We start from the raw sequence: 21,264 nt of genomic DNA on the forward strand, positions 1-21,264 counted from the left end.
CTTGTTCCTTCATATTGCACTGTTCAGTATCTGAACAATTACACATAGTTTTCAGACAGGCAGGAATTTATGAACTTACTGTTCATACTCAGGCCTTGCCCAGTTTTTCTTCCTCTAGTACCTGAATCTTAATTGCATACTGATCTACAAAACCAGCATTAATTACTGTTGGGTTTTTTCCCTGGTCTCATTTTTCTTACAGTGAAAAAAAAGAAAAAAGAAAAAATTGTAATACCTGGCATTCATCCTTCATGCATAAATTGAATAAAGCAGACTCCAGGTCCAAGCAGTTGTTTTCTTCCTCTTTTTTTTCCAGAATACTTTTAATTTTTCTGTGAGTGTTTATTCTCCCTGTGAGAGAAGATGTGTAAGCAATAGGACAGAGGCTTTCTAATGACAAACACCAGCCTGAACACAGCAGGGCTGTAGCAGATCCCCAGGCAGAAATACTCATGGAAAATTAGATAACCCTCTTAATTATCCAATATCAAACCCAGCAGTGACCAAAAAAATACTTATTACCTGACACATCTATGATCAGCCCCATTTTTTAGAATATATTTTGTTTGGACACCTTTTTCCTCTCAGTTTCCTCTTCCTCCCTCCCCCCCATAAACACACAAAAGTTGTTCAAGAAATGCAACTCTTTTCCCTTAAATTAAACTTCCAGCTCTTTGCACGGAAGGTAAGAGGCCAAAACCACAGCCAGAATTTTTCAGGTGGCAAGGGCAGGGTAGCCTAGCTGAGCTGAGGGCTGCAAACACTCATTGCTCAGCTTTTAAATTAAAGAGCAGCTTCTCTCTTTCAGCTCTCCTGTTTCTAGCCTTATCTTGGGTTGGCACAGGTAAAAGCATCACAGCATTTGCATGCTGAGGTGTCCAGTTTGGAGGAGGAAGCTTAGAAACAAGAGTGTTAAAACACTAAAATAGGCATTGGGGCAGGGCAGAGTGCAGAATATTTGTGTCAGAAGGAAGACTGCAATGGCCCACTCCCTATCTTTTGCAGATTTACTTAGCTGTGCATGCTGATTAAAATCCTTTGAGGCTGATAGCAGTGAATAGTTGTGGGTGAATTTAAGCTGATACCAAAGTCCTGAAATGCTGCATATTCAAGAGAGCCAGGCTCTCTCAGCAGCCACCCTGACTTTTGCCTTGTTTCTGCTGCATCCTTGACAGATATAACCAAAGTTGGAATCTGTTGAATGCCCCAGTTCTGACCCAGGTCCTCCAACATCCCATTTAACCACTCACATGATAAAGTTATTTGCAAATGTTAAATCTTGGCAGGATTACGATCTAAAGGAGTATTAGAGCCTGACCCAGCTACTTCAGAGGGCTGCCCTAGATTTTGGTGATCAGTGTATCAGAGCCATCCTAAGGGGATTAGGGTGCTGCCAGTGAAGGAATGGTTTGCCTAAAAGCAGAGCCCAGTGTCTGGGACATCCAGGGCACGTTGTAGGGAGCAGCTCACCCTGCTGGGGCTGGCACCCTCTGATGGGTTACAGTGCCTCCAGGAGCCTTCCCTTGCTTTATGCTTTCATAATCCAAATGCAGGCAGTGTAAACATTTCCTCTGCGTGGCTGCACACACACAGAGATGGATCTGCTCACACAGTGTGTGAGGCTGTGCCTTGGAGAAGTGTCAGGTTTGCCTGTTTGTGGCAACAGGGACAGGGAGGGCACCACCTCCATCCACTGCATCCTTCCCCCTGACCTCACTGCTTCCCTGCAGCAGGAGAAACTCCCCTCTGCTCCACAGGTGAGGCAAGCAGAACTGGGGAAATGATGCAGGGAGACATTGGGCTCTTTTCTCTTTCACTTGCTGGCCAGGGTGACCTACAGTGGGACAGGGATGCTCTGAATGTCCACAAACCAGGTGATTAAACGCTAGGCAAAAAAAAAAAAAAAAAACACAAATCTCCTCTTCTTGTGGTGGGTCTTTTTTCTCTGTGTTGTAAACCTGCACCAGAAAGGCTGGAGGCCCACAAAAGGAAAGCAACATGCTGGACTGAAAGACTTTATGTGCAGGGGGAAAAAAAAAAAGGTATTTCTTTTTCCCCACGTGATTTGCCACCTATTTCAGACCTACAGAATGGATGTTGTGTTGTCTGATGTGATGCTAGCCCTGTTGTGATGTGTTACATTGTGTGCATGTGTATCCAAGCACTTTCACACCCATCACAAACACACATTAGTTCTGCTAAGAACACTAGGGGCAAAAAAACCCTTTTGTCACTTCTCCTTTGTGGTCAGGGCCTGTGATGTAACAGGGGCATGAAAACTTTGTGGCAGCCAGAATCCAAGTTCCCTTGCCAGACCTCGGTGTCTAGTGTAAGAATACTTCCTTCCTCATTATGTTACATCATCAGGAACAAATGACATTAACTGGTGTAAAATAATCATTCTTGCATAATGCCTTTACCTTTCATCTTGGATTTCAAAGCACTTTACAATCATTCATCTTTACCTCTTAACCCACTAATCACATGAGTAAAGTCCTCCTCGCAGAGAAGAAACATTTCTAAATACTTTTACATCCTGTTGAAGAGATGAGAGGAGAAGCCAAGTTTACCCAGACAGGAACTGTGGTTAAAACTCGGTGCATCTGCTGTCCTTGAACATTTTTCTTCCTTTCAAATGCATCCACAAATCCAAAAGACCACGTAAATATTGACATGTAGGTGGTTTTGGTGCATATCTGAAACCTGATGCTGCTGGGTATAAATTTAGGCTCTCCAGCTGACACAGCTCTGTGTCTGTGCAGAGCATTGGTTCTGTGGTGTCACATGTGCCACCACAGCTGTCCTGGTTTTTGTGCCACAAACAGCGTTCTTCACAAGCTGGGCTTTGCTCAGTGTGCATTCCCAGCTCTGGCATATTGGCCCAGCAGTGTTGGGAACCAGAATAAATCCTAAGCAGGTGAAGAATCTTCTCCCATGTGGGTAACAGTGACTCCTAATCCACTCAATCATTCTATATAAAGTATACAAACAAAATCTATCAATGGGACAAGAGCAGAGCTTAACTCAGAAAAGGTTCCAGAATGTTAACTGCAAGTTACTGGAAGATTTAAATTCTTCATAAACCATAAAATACTGCTGTGACTTTTCAAAGCCCAACATTATTTGTCATGTTCTGTGTGCTGATTTTGCCCTGATTATCAGTGTCATACTTGTTTTTGCTCAAGGGTAGATAGGCTTGGGGCCAGTGTAAATGTGGGATCCCTGTGTGAGAGCCAGGAGGGTCAACCCTGTGAATGAAATTATTCCTTCTGATGGATAACTCTGCCACAGAAATCCATAATATCAGGTTTGATCCACTGCATGGCCCAGTGCAGCCTTTCCCCATCTGCTTCTGCAAAGCCTTGACCATCCTCGTGTTTGTTTCTCCTGACCCAAAGCTGCCCCTTTGATATTCTTTATCTTTAGAAGGAATAGGGCTGGCAACAATTCATTGCCAGAAATCCATCTGGCACTGAGGCCTTCTAAACATAACCACTTACTGAATTTACTGATTTTATTTTTTTTTCTTTTTATGGAATTACTTTTCAGCTACTGTGCCCTTTTGGACTCAGGCTGCTGTGCTATTTTTTAATCTTCCCATTGCAGAACAGCATTTCAAGCATTTGAACATTTTCTTTTCACCACTCATAGGAGAGCCCTAGGCTGTGACCCTGTCACCACCCGAGATGTTTTGAAACTTGCCCACACCTTTATTTACTTCGGGCTGGATTACTGTGAGCCCTGCCAGACTTCCTGCTCATACACTGCTGGCAGAGGGTTTGACTACAGCCAACATAGTGAGAGCAGAAATATATACTATTTTTAAATTTCCAAGTCACTTTATTATTGATTCTTTGCATTGTGTGATGACATATGTCCCTCTTGTAATTAATTTTATTTAAAAAAAACATTTTCAGCTTTGATTGTAGTCCAATAATTCAGGGATATAGCTGGGATGATTAAAGAATTTTTTGACCACGTAGCATTTTTACCAAATTATAGGATAAAATGGACTAAAAACAGATGACATATCAGTATTTAAATTGGGAAAAGGTATGGATCAGGAACTTCAGAACAGTTACTTTTTGTCTGCCAAAATCAGACAAAATTCGAGATGGTTTGCAAAAGGAAAATAAATAATTGATGGAAACATAAACAGTGTCAGCTGACAAAGTTTCATAGGTGATAGAGCCTGGCAATGGACAGATAATGTGTATTTGTAAGTGTGGCTTATAAACACCCCCGTGTTGATTGAATGTATGACTAAATTATCCTAAGAACATTGGACATTCTGATTAAAAAACACAAAAGAGAGAGAAATGCAGTGTTAAATACCTGGTTAAATGACAGTAAAGGAAAGGTGACTGGCATCAAGCAGAAGAAACACCCTAAATTTGGAAGTAGAAACTAGATATGTTCAAGCTACAAATAACCTACAGCAGTGGGAGTTTTTTTATTCTGAGGCAAGCTAGCTCTAGGTGCAATTTTTTTTGGTATTCAGAATCTTCTTTAATATTTCAGCCTTTTAAATTAAGGCTAAAATACTTCTAAAAGGGGTACTATAATGCTATATACAGAAAGTGCATAGTTAAAAATTAACAACCAGTGTCAGATAGGAAATCAAATCAAATTAAGATAAAGTTCCTCAGGTATTTATTTATGCATGTATCCTCCTTTGAGGCCTATTTTCCTTCTGATTATCACTAATCTCTGCTATCAGGGGTGTATTCAACCTGTATTGAACAGGTAGAAGACATGGCTCCATTCCTGTTATTTGCTATTTCACACTCACATAAAACAATTCACACAGAATTTTATCAGGACTGGTAAAAAATAATTATTTTAAAATGAAAAAAAACCTAATTAAAATTTAATTAAAATTTGAAATTTAAAAATTAAAATTTAAAAAAATAATTGTTTTAAAATAATCCAATACTTTGAGTGTTTTAATATCCAGTTTCAGTAAAGAGCATGACTTAAGAAGATCCATTTGCTTTGCATGACAATTGCAGGAGTGTGGGATGAGGTGCTGGCTGTGGGGCAGCAGCAGCCCCAGCCCACAGGACATGGCTGAGCTCAAAGATCATTTAGCCTGGCCTATTCCAGCCTCACCAGCTCCCCAAGGAGCACTGAAGGACAGGGTTACCATTGTAAGGAAATAAGTTATTTTCTCATCAGGCAGATGCAGATCCAGCAGTGATGTCCATGGAAGAGGGATGAGGCTGGGTGAGTGTTAATTAACATTTGTGTGTGCAAACACGTGCCCAGGCTGATCCCTGCAGGTCAGGGTCCCCTGTGGTGTTTGTGCTTCTTTTGGAACCATTTCTGCCACAATTGACAGATTCTGGTTTCTTAAAGCATTTCTTAGCCAAAGGCCAGCTGCTCTGCTGCTCCTTGGGAAGGCTTTAAGTGCAGTGAGTGACAGGAACAATTTCCAGCAGCACTTTGCTGTGTCTGTCATGTGCCTTCCCTGGCCCGGTGGAGTTTGCTGCTGTGAGCTCCCAGGAAAGGTGCACAGAGTTACCTGGGCAGGGGAACCCAGGCAGGTTTGCTTTGTGCATCCCAACTCCCCATGTCAGGGCAAAGTGCAAAGCAGAGACCAGCCCAGCCACCCTGCACAGCAGAGAGTGAAGGAATTTTTATGAACACAAACAGGGCCCTTGGAAAGTCACACTAGTGCCCAGTGGTACTTTCTGTTCTGCACACAACTTCTTTTGCTCCATCTAATCTAAAAAATGCAGCTGTATAATAACATTTTGTTAAATAAAAGGTACACTGTTGAGCTGTTTAATTATACTTTGGCTGACTTGTTTGTATTTCTAAATCCTTATTTCCTAAGAACTTTAAAGTAAGATGGAGTTTTCTTTAATTATTTCACCTAAGTTTACTCGAGGAGTTTTCTTTTAATCCAATTTCCTCCCTCTTTCCCTCTTCCCTTCTTCTTTGCCTCTTTCCTCTCTGTTGCAGAGAGCAGCACAGGCATTCAGACTTAGGCAGTTGTCCAAATCTATTTTAAAACAAAATTCTAAATCAAAACTTCTTGCAGCTATAGGGAGAGGGTCATGTGTGCTTGCCCTGGGTCAGCAGCAGAGCTTGGGATGACATTGCAGACCCATCTCTCTGTCCACTCCCAGTAAATATTTGCATGTCAAGCTATGAAAATGTCATTTTTTAGAAGTCAAGGTCACCTTGTCCCATATAGGACCAGTTGAAAGAACTTTGGCTCAGAAAAAAAAGGGAAGGTAGGTGTACCTTACCTAAGAAATATAATTTGTCCTCATTAAGAGAAAATGCAGATTAAGTGCAGGGTGGGGGCACCCACTGCCATGCCAGGCACATGCCTGTGAAGACTCTCAATATCAATTTAGATATTGTGAAAAAGGTTTAATTCCAGAAGCCCTCTCTCATTTGTAGGTATTTACCATGTTCCTCTGCCACTTTCAACCCACTTTAAGGATCTGCTTGAAAAAAGTGGGATTAGAGAAAAGCTGTTTTGTCTTTCTGAAAAAACCTAAATAAATTGAAGTAGATATCAAATGAAGGTAATTTTCTAGCTGTGGATCATGTGTGTTCTTCTGCTTAATAGACCATGGTCTCATAAACTCTAAGACATTACTCAGGTTCCAAAGGGTCAGGAATATTCTGGGTTTTTTAGTGCAAACAGATTAGTACAAGACTTGCAGATGAGGCTCTCTTTAAGCTAAATTGCTGAAATGTCAGAAATGTGGTGCTTTTACGTCTGGACAAAAAGAAATACTTCTCTTTTTCAGCTGTGGAGTGTGGAAGGATTTCTGTGGTTGTAGCCATGATGAATCATGCAGATTGCAGTTATGCATCACTTCTTCTTTTCACATGTAATCCCATCCTTAGATTTTGATAATGCTTCTGTTCTTGAAAGAAGAATTGAAAATATTTCTGCTCTGTACTCCTGTTCCATCTCCATTTCTTTTGCAGATAAATGTGCTGGAGGAGGTTTATTAAAATTATTTAAACAGTTCATTTTTGTGCATAGAAAATGTAGCAACATCTCTCATATTCTAGAGTTGAAAAATTAGCAGTGAGGCAGTAAATAAGATGAAAACTACAATTTTAACCAGTTGTCTGTGATTCCAAGATAGTTTCTTATGCAAGCTAAAAGTATCAAGCACTCCTTCATAATAAGGCCCACTCCAGACCAAAGAAGAGCAGAAAAGTTACAACTTTTGGCCATTGCTTTGAGATATAATATTGTGGTAGAGTAATTACAGAGATAGAAAGAATTTCACAGTGTATGAATGAACAAAATATTATCATTCTTGGGGAACAAGTACCTAAGTGTTCCTAATGACAATGTGAACAACTTCTAACATGTACCTTTAGGAAAAAAAAAAAATCTGTTTAAACAGTATTTTGACTCATCAGTCAAGTTTTGAGCATGCTCATGATTTTCTGCCTGGTTTTGAATCCCATGTTTGGGAAGTGACTGGACTGATGGGCTGAGTCATTTTCTGGTGTCTGAACAGGAAACATACTGCAAAAAGCTTAGGGGGGTTATAAATAGAACATGTTCTGAGGGAAAATTGTTGCTCAGAGAGCAAAGTCTGTTGATACATGACTACACAGACATTGTCTGCTGTACACCACCAGCATTTTTAACAAAATTTTCCTTTTTTTTTTAAATTTAGGTCCCTTTAATTACTTAGCACTATTTCTTTACATCTTTATTTTATTTAGATGAATGTATAGGGAGAGTAATCACTTTATAACTTCAAAATAAACTGCCTTGAAAGATGTCCTTTTGTTTCCAGGGCCTGTGCTTTTGATTCCAAGAACATGTATTTCTTTAGACTTGGCAAACTGACAAAATCCCATTTCTTGTGCAATTCCTATGGTCCTTCTTCTGTGACACAGTCTGGGAATGTCACATGTCACATGAACAGAGAGAGCAGAAATGGAACACGAACTGGGGATTCCTGTGCTGGTATAACTTCTGCCATTGGCCAGCCAGGGAGTCACAGGAGACCAGTTTTCCTCTAATTTCCCTATAATTATAGATTTCATCTATATATTTATAGATATTATATCTATAAATTATCTATAATTTCCTAGAGCTGTGATTTACCTTGGCATTGCTCTTCTGGAAAGGTAGGACAACAACTATTCCCCTATTTCAGACTGCTGAATGCAAAGAATAATAGGGTACTGGATGATTCCCCTGAAGCCAATGGCTGTCCCCAAACCCCAAAGGAAGAGGCTCTTTTCACCCTTTTTCCAACCAGCAGCAACCTCAGGGTGCCTATCTGGCCACACTGCAGTGTAATTTACTTACAAACCCATCACTTGACTGGAAAGAGCAGTTCTGCCATTGTTTAAAAAGGATCTGTGCCGTTAACACAGGCAAAAAATACTGTGGACAAGTCATGGAAACAACATCAAATTCCCATAATTTACAGCTAACCTGAAGCCAGGAAGAGTCTTTCCACTGACTTCATTAAACTCTGCATATTTGTGCTCAGCAGTGCTGGTGGTAGAGCCCAGCCCAGCCCTGGGAGATGCTCCAAGCCCTTGTTCTCAGCTGACCCCCTTTGGCCTCAGCTGTTAGGGTGAAAGTGGAGCAAAATGAAAATCTGGGACAAAAAAAAATACTGCAGAAACTCTAAACCAAGAAAGGCTACATACAAATAACAGTCAGTGGCAGCAGTATCATGGGCTCTTCTGCCTCCAGGCAAGCACCTACACGTTTATAAACAATGACATGCAGACATTAGTTTAGTTTAAGATGCTTATTGGTGCTCGGTAGACAAATGTTTTAAGCAAAACAGGAGGCAAGACCTGGCAAGTTTCCAAAGTCTGGATGTGTTGTGAAACAAAAAATACAAAAGCATAAACTTTCTCTCCATGAGCACCCAGCAAAATGTACGTGCTTGTTAAAAAGCACTGGGCACTAGGAAAAATGTCCTGCCCTGTCCCTGCCTGGAGGAAATGGCAACAGAAGTGGCATGAAGGAAACCAGCCCTTCAACTCCATTCATTAAAATGGGAGCCTGCTCGAGACACAGAACTTCTTTTTTTTTAACAAGGAAGTTTCATCTGCGAGATTTCACAAGAAACCATTCTCTGGAACAGTCTTGGACAGCATTCATGCTGCACTGAAGTTCAATATGAATTATCCATGTACAACTAAACTTTTGTTTACCATCTGATAACAAATATTTGTCTCTGTGAGTGAAAGTAAAAGGCCAGTGATCTCTTGCTCACCAGGAAGTAAATAAACCATTTGAATCCTGCAGACATATTTCAAACTGACTTTTTTTTTAATTCTGAAAATGCCTTTTAGTCTTTATCTTATACATTGCTATATTGTGCGTGTGTATATATATAATATATACATTGCTTATTTATATTCAATATATTACATTGCAATATATATATTGCTTATTGCTCTATAAGCAATATATACATTTATACATTGTATGTTGGTGAACGGATGATGGCAGATGCTTATCTTGGAAGAGCAGCATAATTGCTGCTCATTAAGGAATTGCAAGGATGCAATGCAGGGAGCTAAAAGGAGCACTTCTCATGCAGAGAGGAGCTTTGCAAATCAGGAAGGCTGAATGTCAGAGAAGGCTTTGGGGCTGTGCTGGGTTTCACAGGTATGTCCAGGTGTGGATGGCAAACACTGCACGTGTAGGGCACTTAAAGAGAGCTGCTATTTCAAACCCCGTGTCGAGGAGCAGGAAGGGATGCCCTGCTGACAAATCTGCACATGCACGGGATCTTTCTTTTTTTAATTAGAGAATACTTTTTTTTTTTTTTTTTTTTAATGCTGGCACTGACACAGGAAAGCTACTGGCAGATGGTGCGAGTCTGCAAAGGTCTCCCTGCAAGCCATGCTTGTTTGTGTGAAGTTGCTAACACGACGTGTTTAAACACTAAACGGCGAAGTTCATAAAAATATTTTGCAGGTTGTCAGGAACAATATTGCTCGTGCTGCCATGTGGGGAGATGGTGTGAGCTGGGGACAGCCAGGGAAAGGGAAAGAGAAAGGGAAAGGGAAAGGGAAAGGGAAAGGGAAAGGGAAAGTGCTCAGCAAGCCCTGGTGTCACCCTGGTGACAATTTGAGGAGAGGCAGGAGATGTGGTCCTGCAGAGCCCGGGAGAAGCAGCAGCTGCAGCATCCTCAGCATCCCCAAAAAACAGAGCAGCCCCCCAGAACGCAGCACAGCGATTTTGGCAGCCCCCATGTCTGTGTGCATCCCCAGGGCAGCACCGAGCATCCCTGGGAGCACAGATGTGATGGAAACCTTCCTTCCTTCCCCAGCGCCTCTGGAAAAATGACAGCGCTGGCGCGGGGCCAGCTGAACTGGGAAAACTGAAGCTGACTAAGCTCGAACAGCTTAATTATCCCACAAGGTTAAACAGGAAAATGGCTTTAGGCCCCGTTTAAGAAACCAGGGATGAAAGGGTGGAATCAAGAATAAGCTGCTATATTTTTTTTTTCCCCTGTGATCAGATAAGAAAGAGAAATCCTGAGCGCTGCTGTAGCTGGATACAAAATTAAAAGAAGTAAAAGGCTGGAGTTGCAGTGAGTAGTTAAAAAGCAATTAAACTTTGAAGAGCATGCTCCTGAGCAGCAGGCTGAGAACACTGTTGTATTTTTACCCAGCAAGAAGTGCAATGTTTTGAGGATAATTCTCCTAAGTCTAAGGTAGTGATTAGAGACCTGTGGCTCCCAACTTTGTAACACCAACTTTGGGGAAATATCTCCTGTGTGTCTGTACCATGGGCAGCCTGGCAGTGTCAGGAATACTTTCACGTTTGGCAGCTGTGTTGCTCTGCTGCCATTTGTTCTTCTTTTTTTCTTTTTTTTTTCCCTTTTCTTTTGTTTTTTCTCTTTTTTTTGAGCAGTTGAGCAAGTTCAGAAGAAAAGTTGGTTACTGGTTTAAACGAGCATAGTATTGACTCCAGTGAAATGTAGGAGGCTGGATTAATTTTCTCTCTTAACAATAAGAATAGTATTGAAAAAATCAATATGCACATTTACCTCCTGGACCACGAGAACTGATCAGTTCTGAACAAAGTTTACATATACAATTATTTGTAACATATGTAAATCATACTGGGATGCAAACCCATAGGTAAACCAAACTTTTATCATTATCAACGCTTCTTGCTGAAGTGTGTTCAACTACAATGAGCAGAACTTATGTGGAAACTATAAGTCCTCAGTTATTCCCCTCCTATTGACAGGATCCTCTGACCTTAAATGGCATTAAACGTGCATAACTCTTGTTTCTTAGCAACCTTATTTTTTAAACAAAGACGGTTGGAATACATATAATTTATTAATTTTTTGCTGTCAAGACAGACAATAATGTATAACAGACAAAACTCATGCCCAGCAGTTGCTGGTTGTTTTCTATTATCTCCATAGAGCAAGTCAGAAACATTTGTGTTAGATAATTTTTAAAAAAGACCATATCTTCTTCAGCCATGTGTACAGAGTCACGGCAATTAAAGAAACAATTTCAGCAGCACAGACCAACTGTAAGTGTTCAACTTAAAAATGAAGAACCTTTGAGACCAGGAGGATGGCACTGAGAAGTGCTGTGGTTTCATCCTTGAGTTAGGCAAATATGTTTGAGTGCTCAGCTCTCTGAGAAATTGTGATTTCCCTAAAATATCTCTCCATTCAGACTTATCGTGATGGCCCTCCCTGCTTCAAATCCTCTGTCACTCTTCCATTAATGACACTCAGGGAAGTCTTTGTTCAGTAACACCCACAAAACATAAATTAACATTTAATTAAATAAAATCTCTGCTAGGATTTAATATGCTAAGATCAAAGCATGTGGAAAGTGATCTTTGTCTCTGACAGAAGGTTTCCCACAGACAAGAAATAATCTACGTTCTTGCTGACAACACACAGAGAAAAGTTAATTTGTATTAAGAATGTGTTTACAGAACGTTCCCCTTGCTCACTGACAGTCACATTCTAGGAACTGTTTCCACGCAGGTGTGTGAGTTGCTTCTATTGTTTGTGTGTTTGGGTTTGTTTGGTTTTTTCTTTCTTTCCTCACAAAATTTCCCCAACATGTCTCTCACAGAGCACTGTGTTTTTCTCCTGATACAATCGGATCCCTCTCTGCCTGTTTTGCAATGTGACAATCCCTCAAGCAGCTGGCAGCTACTGGCTCATGCAGATGTTCTAGCACCCCAGCAAAGCAGAATCTATTTCCCAGCTGCACACAGCCTGGAATCACTTGGCTCGGAAGAGTGTACATTAAATTTTATCACTTTATCACACTGAAGTCTCGTTTTTCTCTGCAAAGCCTTAATGTGAAATCAAGCGTGGCCAAAGGCAGAGCACGTTTCCAGGGAAGGCGCTAGCAGGGCAGTGCAGGAAGGAAATCTTATCGGCTTTGCTGAGCTCGGTGGGTGAGTTTTACTGAGTCGTTTGTCAGCACAATCCAAAGCACTGGCTGGGGAAACCAGGCCTGAGCCCAAGCCCATTGGAATCCATGCAAAACAACACTTAATTACTCGGTCCTTTTCGCTCTGAAGTCAGTGAGATGTTGGCATTTATTTCAACAGAAGCAGCTCCATGGCTTTGATATCTCTCATGTATTTCTCAGAGTACTGACTTCTGCAAATCAAAGCAGAATCAAAAGCTTCTTTTTTATTCTTCTGAGCACACAAACCGTCAGAAATGAAAATATAAAATATCTGGGGAATAAACTCTGATGACTTAACACTGATAAAATGAGGGCTTTTAATGTATTCCTAAGGATAATCAAAACATATCTTTATGAAACACTAAATCTTTTAAGAGCTGACTAAAAGACTGGCTACAAGAAGGAAAGAAAAAGATGCAGCTCTTTGTAATAATGGTTTATTCCACCCTTCATAATGTCCACTTTATTTGTCAAATCTTAAAATTCAAAGACACCTTGCAAGATGGTTTGTGCCCCATGAGAGGTTTAAAACTTCTTAGGGTTGTGACTGTTGCTTTTCAGAACTCAAAAAATGTTTCCAGGACTTGTAATTACAACATTACCAGAGCTGACATTAGCCCTTAATGAAGTAAAATGACACTGAGACGTGACTCCATTACAGGAATAAATATGGGACTCTAATTTCATGCCTTACTGAAATCAAAGTTATCCTAGAGATTCTGAGATTCATTTCTTCTGCCTTCAAAGAAGGAATTTTTTTGATTCATGAGCTGAAGATTTTGAAGAGGCAGGTGCTGGCTAGCTGGTCTGTCTCTCTATGAAATTGCATTTAGAAAAGTGTCTTAGGAAATGAACCGATTAATGTTGAATGATACCAGGAGCAAGAGATCATCCTGTGCCCATATTTGGTATATTATTAAAAATTGCACATCAGTAAAATCCTTTTTAGCCTCAGGGAGATTCAGCCAGCAAAGACACGTGACCCAAAGAGTGAAGTTTCCTAGATTTGTGTCAGTAACATGCACCATGAATATGTGAGAAACTGCTCAGGGAGGGAGGCAGGATGATGAAGGACTCATCCCCAAACTTCCCTAACAAATGAACTCCCGTGGGAAAAAGGCTAGAAAAGGAGCTGGGTATGCTTCACAGGTACTTCTGTCTGCTTTTTCTAATGAATCAAAGTGTTTTGAACTCTGCCTCAACAGACCTGTGTAAATCTGCTAATGTGCTTGGAAACTTGAACAGAAATGTTGTTTAGAAGGTGGCTCCCGCTGGAATAGCTCCTTTATATGCTAAGGGTATTATCTGATACACCCAGGATTGGGTAGGAAGGGCTATTTCCTGCACATGTGGTAAGAAAATCCAGCTATTCCAGGCCTCAGGAAAATTACATGCTCCCACATAAAGAATTCAGCTTCCTTTCCTTAGATCTGTTTTCTTTTCCTCACTCTACAAAGCAAAATTCCTCTAAAAGAACTGCCCTCACAGCTTTCTATGTTGATATAAACCAAAAAAGCATTGATGAAGGAAGAGAACATGAAAATTTGTATTTAATTACTGATTCTCACCAGTTGTGCATTATGAGCATCTTCAAGCCATGAACAGGAGAATATCCACAGTGGCCTTTCACATGATGCAGCAGAATGTCGAGGGCTTCACCCTCATAACCCCCATAAGGGAAAGAAGTCCTATCACCTGCACCCTATAGACCACAAACTGATACATGATGAATTCTCCAAGTCAGAAAGGAAAGAAAGGATTGAGGAGGGAGCTCAGCATGGTCTCCTGAGAGCCAGGCCATAGCCAGGCCATCTCTCCTGTATGAAAAATTCAGCTAACTTTGAAGACACCCACAGTTCATTCAAAAGGATCAGACAAGTTGTTTGAATACCACAAGAAGGGTTTTATTGTGCTGGGTATGTAGATAGGAACTCATTTACAAGAATTTGAATAGATAGGCTTGCACAGGTCAGGAAAGGGAGTGCTGCACATCACCAGCCACAGAGAGGGATCAACATCCTGCAGCAGAGTTAGCAGGCACAGCTTTAGACCAGCTAGTAAGGCTGGATTGTTTTTTGTAAGGACTATTCTTATTCCCTTTTCCTCTCCTATCAATGGAGGAGAACAGGCAAGGATTGGACCAAAAAAAATTACAAAGCAGCCACACTGTTAAAAAAAGGGTTAGGAACTTGGTCTCGGGGGAAGGGGAGGCTGTGCAGCACCAGGGGAAGTTGCTATTTCTCTTTCTGCTTGTGAGTCCCACACCTCAAAGAAGGGAGAGTGGGCTAGGATATCCCACAGAGCCCCACGTAATGCCAGATTGGTGGTTCCTAATTAATGCCTATTCATCTAATCTTTAACTGATGTGTGCTCATCTTAGCCCAGAGTGACTAGACTGCATCTATCTCAGTTATGTTTTCCTCTGGAGAGAGGTAGGTGTGACTGTGAATAAAGAATTTCTTAATTCTGGTTAAGTAACATCTAATGAAACATAATTTTTAAAGATGGTCGTGATAACAGCTTAGTGTGAATTATACAGTCATCTTTCAGCCACTGTCAAAGATCAAACAGTTAAGGACAGTGAGTAAATACACTAATTATAGTTAATAAACATCAACAGCAATGTTCCTGCTGGTCTTCATGCAGCCCCCGATGATGCAGAAAAGTTTTGGAAGAACTTGGCAGGAAAGGGTTTTTTTTTAGTGGACTTATTAACTTTTTCTGAGAGGCATGGAGGGAAGAGGAGTTGTGAAGGTGAACAGATATGTGGGAGACCAAGTGCTGTAACCTTCTTTCCTTACCAAAAAGGAACATCTATCCTGAAGAAAGAAGTTTTGGAGTATTTCCCAACAGGGGCTAAGTTCTTTCAGACTTTGTATTTTCTGGGTTCTCTGGCTCTCAGTGGTGGACTGAAACTAGCAAGACTTTGTAAAACTCATACAAATATGATTTCTTTCATACACACATCCCCCTTTGCTAACTACAGATCACTTTTTTTTCCCTGGAAGTTCGCCAAGAGGATTTTCTCATTCCTTGTTCTTGCCTTCCCCAAGGCTGCTAAAGACGATAGTCTTTTAGATAACAGGGAAATGGTATGCACCATTATATCTATATTCTTGCTTTTATCACTCTGAGGAAAAAGTACAGTTAATCTCTTGAAGTTAAAACAGCAGACAAACATACTGCAATTCAAAGTTAATCATTGAGTAATACCTGGGTTCAGCCAAGCACGACGCAAAAAACCTAGAAGACAAATTTCAACCCAAATGAGAGGTATTTTCTACAACAAAATTCTTGCCTTAAGATCAACAAGTTATTTTAGAGAGTTGGCTGAACCGCTCGGGTCACTAGAGATGATGTTACACTCAGCTGTGCGTGGATGAAAAGGGCCACGTTCACACTTCTTCTGTCTCCACGTTGTCCAGAAGCCGCTTCAAATTTGGCTCAGGAGTGATGGGGGTCAGAGCTCACGCCGTGGCAGGCAGGGTCCCGCTCCCCGGCTCTGCCCCGCCTGCCGCAGCGTCACCCGGGCGCAGTGACCGTGCCACATGGCACTATTTGTGACTGGTGAGCTTATCCATAAAGTGCGCCTGCTGCGGCTTTTGTCCAGCCTTTCGGCTGGCAGATGTGGGCTTTAGCTCACTTGCCCTTTCTGCTGCGGCACTTCAAGTGATTCCCGATTGTTTTTCTTTCTTACTTTTTCATCCAACTTCACTTCTGCCGTCAGCAAGACGTTCCTGCCGATGGCAGCCGGGCTGTCACAGTGCCAGCGCTGTTAGCTCACCTTGAACTTTCTCCCCAGAGTTTTTCTGCTTGCCTGCTGACCGAAACCTTCCTGGACCTGCCGAGTACGTGACAACATTTACACTTCCCCAAAACACAGAGCTTTGGCAGCCGGGAGGAAGCGCCCCGAGTTCCTCAAGCTCGCAGCGCTTCCCCCGTGGCAGATTCCCCGCTCCGCCCCGCTCGGGGACCCAAAACTCCGCAAAAACACCCCAAAGAGGCGTGGGAAACCGGCCGGGATCAGCCCCGGGACACCGGCCGGGATCAGCCCCGGGACACCGGCCGGGATCAGCCCCGGGACACTGGCCGGGATCAGCCCCGCTCGGGGCGGCGGGGAGCGCGCACCTTGCGCGGGGTTGCGATGGGCTGGGCCGGGCCGTGCAGGGGCTGGGCAGTGCCGGGGCTGGGATGGGGCCGTGCCGGGGCTGGGATGGGCCGGGCTGGGCCGGGCTGGGCCGCGGGCCCCGCCCCGAGCCCGGCCAGCCGCGCCGAGCAGCGCCGGCAGCATGAAGAGCGGCGCCGCCGCCGCAGCCGCTGGGTCCGCGGGACGGGCAGAGCAGGTGCGGCGGGGCTGGAGCGGGACCGGGAGCGGGGCTGGGACCAGACCGGAGCGGGGCTGGGAGCGGGACTGGGACCGGACCGGACCGGAGCAGGGCTGGGCACGGGGCTCCGCGGGCGGGAGCGAGGGAGGGAGGGAGCGCCCCGAGCCGGGCTCTGCTCCGCGGGCGGCGGCGGTCAGTGCCTGCCGAGCCGGGCAGTGCCGTTCCGTGCCCCACTGGCAGTGCCGGGCCGTGCCCAGCCGGGCAATGCCGTTCCGTGCCCCACTGGCAGTGCCGAGCCGTGCCCAGCCCGGCCGGGCCGTTCCGTGCCCCACTGGCAGTGCCGGGCCGTGCCCAGCCGGGCAATGCCGTTCCGTGCCCCACTGGCAGTGCCGAGCCGTGCCCAGCCCGGCCGGGCCGTTCCGTGCCCCACTGGCAGTGCCGGGCTGAGCTGGGCAATGCCGAGCCGGGCAGTGCCGTACCGTGCCCCACTGGCAGTGCCGAGCCGTGCCCAGCCCGGCCGGGCCGTTCCGTGCCCCACTGGCCGGTCCGGTGCCGGGCGGTGACGCCGCGCTGGCTCGCACGGCCACGCAGGAAAAGTCAAAATAATCTTTTCGCTCCGTGAGTAGTCCGCGATTAAGGCAGCCGAGCGTTTTCCAAACGTGTTACAACACTAGAGCGGGCTATTAGTTTGGTCGCGTCCTAATGAGTGTGTTAATCAGCGTAACATCCTTCTCTGCTCACCTTTTGGGCTAATTTGGGGTGGCAGTTGCTGAGTTTCTCTTTGCGCTTTGAAGTGTTTGTTAACCTGTGATAGCGATTGTCTTGTCGTGATCACTCCGTTTTTCATGTGTAAATTCAGCATGTGACTTGAATTCGCACAGCTGCCTCGTGGACTGGTGACTGTAGATTTAGTTATCGGTACGCCTGTAAGGTTGAGCCAGTATCAAAAAGTTTTACGTTCTCTCCCTAGCTTGTTGAAAAAGATCTGGAGGTGGCTGTCGACGTTAAAAGCTGTTTACAGCTGGCAACCTTGTTGGTGCCTTCAGCCAAAATGAGCTCTGAGCGTGGAAATGGGACTGCCGTCTTGTATCTAAAGATGGTCCCTTGCAGGTCAAAACGGAGGCGTGTTGGCATGGCCGGGAAACTTCGTGGGAGCGCGGACTTTTTTTTTTTTTTTTTTTTTTGCCTTTAGAGGCTCTAAACCTTGCAGTAAGGTGGAGCAGCGCCGTTCTCTGCTGCCAGTCCCAGCCGGGGTGTAGCTGCCCCCTCTCTGACTCTGCTTTTGGTTTTGAGGAAGTTCTTAATCTCTCTGTGACTCACTGTCCTAATCTTTGAAATGGCTTAATAAGACTTGTCATGCTTGCCTCCCAGGGACATTAACATCTAATTGATGCTCACGAAGCGCCTTGATCTGGGAGAAAAGAGGGCATCTTGCTTCCCTCATTTCGCCACTTTGTTTTGGGTGCTAATTACATTACATGGGTGGAAAACAGATTATCTGACAACCGAGCTGGAATTCATGTCTGTTATCATTGACACAGGCTCTCTAAATGAGTGTATGCCCATTTATGCTTAGTTTGAGGTGTCTGGGTGTTTCTCTAAAAACAGCTGGGTTTATCCTTTCTGGAGGATGCATTTGAGAAATTGCCCTGAAGCAGCAATAGACTTTTGCTCCTAACTCTAGAGATGTCACACAGTTTGTCTCTGCGTATTATGAGGTCAGTAAAGGTTTTAAGAATTAAAACTGTGTTGACTCAACTCTCAGCATGTCCCTGATCTTAAATCTTACTTTGCCTGACTCTTACGTCAGTCTCAGTATTTGTCATGTTTCGCTTCTTTAGAAATAGAGAAAACATGCAAATTTACAGTTCTCTGCTTGAAAATACAAGCTTTAGAACATAAAATGTATATTTTTAACCGTTTTACTTGCTGCTCAAAGGAGTAATTAGCCACTTTACTTCCCTGATTTGAATCTTTCCCTCCTGCTCCTTATGGCCTCTAGGCAGAGAGCAGAGCTGGGGCATTGGGCTCACACCAACACACACCTTTTAAAATGCTGGTTGATGTTTGTTAGTGCTGTTCTCTTCATGGCACTAGGAAAAAATACTGGATTACATCTTAGAGCGTGTGGTGGAGAAGTGAAATTCTGAAGGGAAACTGAATCATGCTTCACTCCCCTTCCTCTTGCCGTGTGGTCTGCAACAAGTGATGTGACTTTTCCTGTCCTGTCTGTAAAATCAGGTGAATTCTTAACAAATTGGTGTAAAGAAGAGCATACAGAAATGGGAAGTCGTCGCTGTTTCACGCTGAATTTCCTTTTTGTTTGTTTTTAGTGAACTGCCTCAGTGTTGCTCTGAAGTTGTGTAGCATTACCAGATCCCTGACATCAGGGTGGTGCTGTTTGTGGGGAGATCGCATTTCCTTCAGTTTCCCCTAGAATCTAGACGTGTGATCTGAAAAGGCTTGGTTTTTACTAAGATATGCTGAAGCAGGGTTTTCCAGTCGCTATCCTGTTGATATCCCATTCCTTGTGGTGGTTGAGAGAGCCTATGTTTTGGCTGGAGATGTTCCTGAAGTGTAAGAAACCATAAAACAGGAGAGGTGATAGCTCTCCAGTTTCTCCATGAGTGCGCTTTAAGTCTTTCACCTCTTTTAGCACATACCTTGTATCTGCTCCAGCTGTCTTGCTGCTCTGGTATTTTATAACTGGTATCTTGAAAACTCAAAGGAAGACTTTGACGTGGTTTGTGTCCCATTGGGACTGTGACATTTGCTGTGAGTGCCTGGTAACCTGTTCCTGTTCCTTCTCCTCACCCTGATTCCCCTGGTGTCAGCAGAAAAGCTCTCTTTCCCAGTGGAAGAGGCTGTGCTTCTTGAGTGCATGGTGTGTTTAGATTCCCTTCAAATGAAGACAATTTCAGGTATCTGAAGCTGAGATCTGCCTCCCAATGCTCCTGTTTTCTCACGTGTTGGACCCGGAGCCAAGGAGCTACAGAAAGGCTGAGGGCTTGTTTTCTGTGTCTGTGCTGGCAGCCTGGCCTGCGTGCATCTCTAGAATAGATGTGTACCTGTATTGTAGGAATTTGGTGTGTGAGCAGATTCTTGGCTGCACCTTTGCTGTTCAAGCTCTTTCTGTGCGTGGAGTCCATGAACTTGAAAAGCTCAGCCCTCGCCCTGTGTGTGGCAGCTCAGCTGTGCAGGGAGGGCACACTGCTCGCTTCTTATCACTGGGATCACTTTTAGAGGTGTTTGTACAGCAAACTGACCCTTCCACAAGTGATCTTAGTAGTTCAGGGTATGTTAGAGTGATTCTGGAAAATATAGGTATTCTAAATTAAGGCTATTAAGTGTCCACTGATTCAGTGACTGTGCAGATACGCAGTTAATATTGTATTGTGACACATTCTGGAAATTGCTGTGTTTATTTTTGACCTGGAGAAGATGACTAACTCTTTCATGTATGCATAGTTACATTTACAAGCAAGTAAAAAGTTACCCAAAATTATCTTTTCCATGAAAGGAAAAAAATTCATACTTGTCCCTAAATCTGAGCTGTGTGTGCTATCAAGCCCTCTTTCTGCTCTGGGTTGATAACCCTGTGTTCAGTGGGGGTTATGTTTTCAGGGGTTTTCTTATCTCCTCCACATTTTTGTGGGCAATTTACTGTGTGGGGAGAGGAACAAGAGCAACCCCATTCTGTACTGGGAAAGGTAGGTGGTAGCAAACACAAATTAGAATACACTACTGCCATAGCTTATATTTAGTTACATTCTGATTGTTCTTATTTCAATGTCCCAGTAACACTGGTGTAATTAGGAGGAAACTTGGGTTTGTTTCTTCTTGCTTTTGGCCCCCTAGAGCTGTGATGGCAAAACCTGGAGAGGCAGGTGGTTTATGGAGTTGTGTGATGGAAATAAGTGGACTAGATTTAGACTTCTGTTCTTGGCTCTGGCATCTCCTCTGCTGTGCTCTGGAGAAATGAGGACAGCAGTTTCTCCAATTGCTGCATTCAGCCAAGGCGACATTACCAATTCACTTTTAAAAATGACTGCGCCTGGCATTGTGTGTTGTGGAGTTTTGGCTTCCTCAAAAGCAGTTTCTTTGGATCTGTTAGTCCACATAAATCCTTCTCAGACCTTTTAAGCTGGCAGCTTATTGCCTGTTTGGACTGCAGTAATGCCCAAAGGGGTGCTGCAGTTCATTGCTCTCTATTGCTGCCATGCAGGAGCATCAAAACAGAATTCCTGAAGCCATGCGAAATCTTTGTTGGGAATAAGCAGGGATGCTTTGTAATCACCTTTAAATAGTGTTATGGTAATTCAACAGACCTTAGACCACCCTTCCAGTATCAAAAGGAGCTACAAGAAGGCTGGAGAGGGACCTTTTACAAGGGCAGGTAGTGATAGGACAAGGGGTAATGGCTTTAAACTGAAAGAGGGCAGGATTAGATTAGCTGTCAGGAAGAAATTCTTTTCTCTGGGGGTGGTGAGACACTAGAACTGTG

General features: G+C 43.5%; 1 protein-coding gene across 1 annotated transcript in view; it reads left to right on the forward strand.

Annotated features, from left to right (window-relative positions):
• The first annotated feature begins 16,688 nt into the window (after positions 1-16,688).
• MICAL2 (microtubule associated monooxygenase, calponin and LIM domain containing 2) overlaps positions 16,689-21,264 on the forward strand; it is a 116,580-nt gene continuing 112,004 nt past the window's right edge. Inside the window, exon 1 of the mRNA XM_088175745.1 lies at positions 16,689-16,778. The gene's annotated coding sequence lies outside the window, so the exon portion shown is untranslated. The remainder of the gene's footprint in view (positions 16,779-21,264) is intronic.

Source organism: Sturnus vulgaris, chromosome 18 (assembly GCF_052056855.1).
Source record: "Sturnus vulgaris isolate bStuVul1 chromosome 18, bStuVul1.hap1, whole genome shotgun sequence".
NCBI classification, from domain to species: Eukaryota; Metazoa; Chordata; class Aves; order Passeriformes; family Sturnidae; genus Sturnus; species Sturnus vulgaris.